We start from the raw sequence: 2,690 nt of genomic DNA, 5'->3' as shown, positions 1-2,690 counted from the left end.
GGTCAATATCCCTCATGAAAGTACTATCCATAATACACGTTATGTCATTGCTAGGAAGTTATTACACATGAAGGTCAATATCCCTCATGAAAGTACTATCCATAATACAAGTTATGTCATTGCTAGGAAGTTATTACACATAAAGGTCAATATCCCTCATGAAAGTACTATCCATAATACACGTTATGTCATTGCTAGGAAGTTATTACACATAAAGGTCAATATCCCTCATGAAAGTACTATCCATAATACACGTTATGTCATTGCTAGGAAGTTATTACACATAAAGGTCAATATCCCTCATGAAAGTACTATCCATAATACACGTTATGTCATTGCTAGGAACTTATTAAACATAAAGGTCAATATCCCTCATGAAAGTACTATCCATAATACACGTTATGTCATTGCTAGGAAGTTATTACACATAAAGGTCAATATCCCTCATGAAAGTACTATCCATAATACAAGTTATGTCATTGCTAGGAAGTTATTACACATAAAGGTCAATATCCCTCATGAAAGTACTATCCATAATACACGTTATGTCATTGCTAGGAACTTATTACACATAAAGGTCAATATCCCTCATGAAAGTACTATCCATAATACAAGTTATGTCATTGCTAGGAAGTTATTACACATAAAGGTCAATATCCCTCATGAAAGTACTATCCATAATACACGTTATGTCATTGCTAGGAAGTTATTACACATAAAGGTCAATATCCCTCATGAAAGTACTATCCATAATACACGTTATGTCATTGCTAGGAACTTATTAAACATAAAGGTCAATATCCCTCATGAAAGTACTATCCATAATACACGTTATGTCATTGCTAGGAACTTATTACACATAAAGGTCAATATCCCTCATGAAAGTACTATCCATAATACAAGTTATGTCATTGCTAGGAAATTATTACACATAAAGGTCAATATCCCTCATGAAAGTACTATCATAATACACGTTATGTCATTGCTAGGAAGTTATTACACATAAAGGTCAATATCCCTCATGAAAGTACTATCCATAATACACGTTATGTCATTGCTAGGAACTTATTACACATAAAGGTCAATATCCCTCATGAAAGTACTATCCATAATACACGTTATGTCATTGCTAGGAACTTATTACACATACAGGTCAATATCCCTCATGAAAGTACTATCCATAATACACGTTATGTCATTGCTAGGAAGTTATTACACATAAAGGTCAATATCCCTCATGAAAGTACTATCCATAATACACGTTATGTCATTGCTAGGAAGTTATTACACATAAAGGTCAATATCCCTCATGAAAGTACTATCCATAATACACGTTATGTCATTGCTAGGAACTTATTACACATAAAGGTAATATCCCTCATGAAAGTACTATCCATAATACAAGTTATGTCATTGCTAGGAACTTATTACACATAAAGGTCAATATCCCTCATGAAAGTACTATCCATAATACAAGTTATGTCATTGCTAGGAAGTTATTACACATAAAGGTCAATATGCCTCATGAAAGTACTATCCATAATACACGTTATGTCATTGCTAGGAAGTTATTACACATAAAGGTCAATATCCCTCATGAAAGTACTATCCTTAATACAAGTTATGTCATTGCTAGGAACTTATTACACATAAAGGTCAATATCCCTCATGAAAGTACTATCCATAATACAAGTTATGTCATTGCTAGGAAGTTATTACACATAAAGGTCAATATCCCTCATGAAAGTACTATCCATAATACAAGTTATGTCATTGCTAGGAAGTTATTACACATAAAGGTCAATATCCCTCATGAAAGTACTATCCATAATACACGTTATGTCATTGCTAGGAAGTTATTACACATAAAGGTCAATATCCCTCATGAAAGTACTATCCATAATACACGTTATGTCATTGCTAGGAACTTATTACACATAAAGGTCAATATCCCTCATGAAAGTACTATCCATAATACACGTTATGTCATTGCTAGGAACTTATTACACATAAAGGTCAATATCCCTCATGAAAGTACTATCCATAATACACGTTATGTCATTGCTAGGAAGTTATTACACATAAAGGTCAATATCCCTCATGAAAGTACTATCCATAATACAAGTTATGTCATTGCTAGGAAGTTATTACACATAAAGGTCAATATCCCTCATGAAAGTACTATCCATAATACACGTTATGTCATTGCTAGGAAGTTATTAAACATAAAGGTCAATATCCCTCATGAAAGTACTATCCATAATACACGTTATGTCATTGCTAGGAACTTATTACACATAAAGGTCAATATCCCTCATGAAAGTACTATCCATAATACACGTTATGTCATTGCTAGGAAGTTATTACACATAAAGGTCAATATCCCTCATGAAAGTACTATCCATAATACACGTTATGTCATTGCTAGGAAGTTATTACACATAAAGGTCAATATGCCTCATGAAAGTACTATCCATAATACACGTTATGTCATTGCTAGGAACTTATTAAACATAAAGGTCAATATCCCTCATGAAAGTACTATCCATAATACACGTTATGTCATTGCTAGGAACTTATTACACATAAAGGTAATATCCCTAATGAAAGTACTATCCATAATACACGTTATGTCATTGCTAGGAAGTTATTACACATAAAGGTCAATATCCCTCATGAAAGTACTATCC

The sequence above is a fragment of the Bombina bombina genome, chromosome 9 (assembly GCF_027579735.1).
Source record: "Bombina bombina isolate aBomBom1 chromosome 9, aBomBom1.pri, whole genome shotgun sequence".
Classification (NCBI taxonomy): domain Eukaryota; kingdom Metazoa; phylum Chordata; class Amphibia; order Anura; family Bombinatoridae; genus Bombina; species Bombina bombina.
This window is presented reverse-complemented; position numbering follows the sequence as displayed.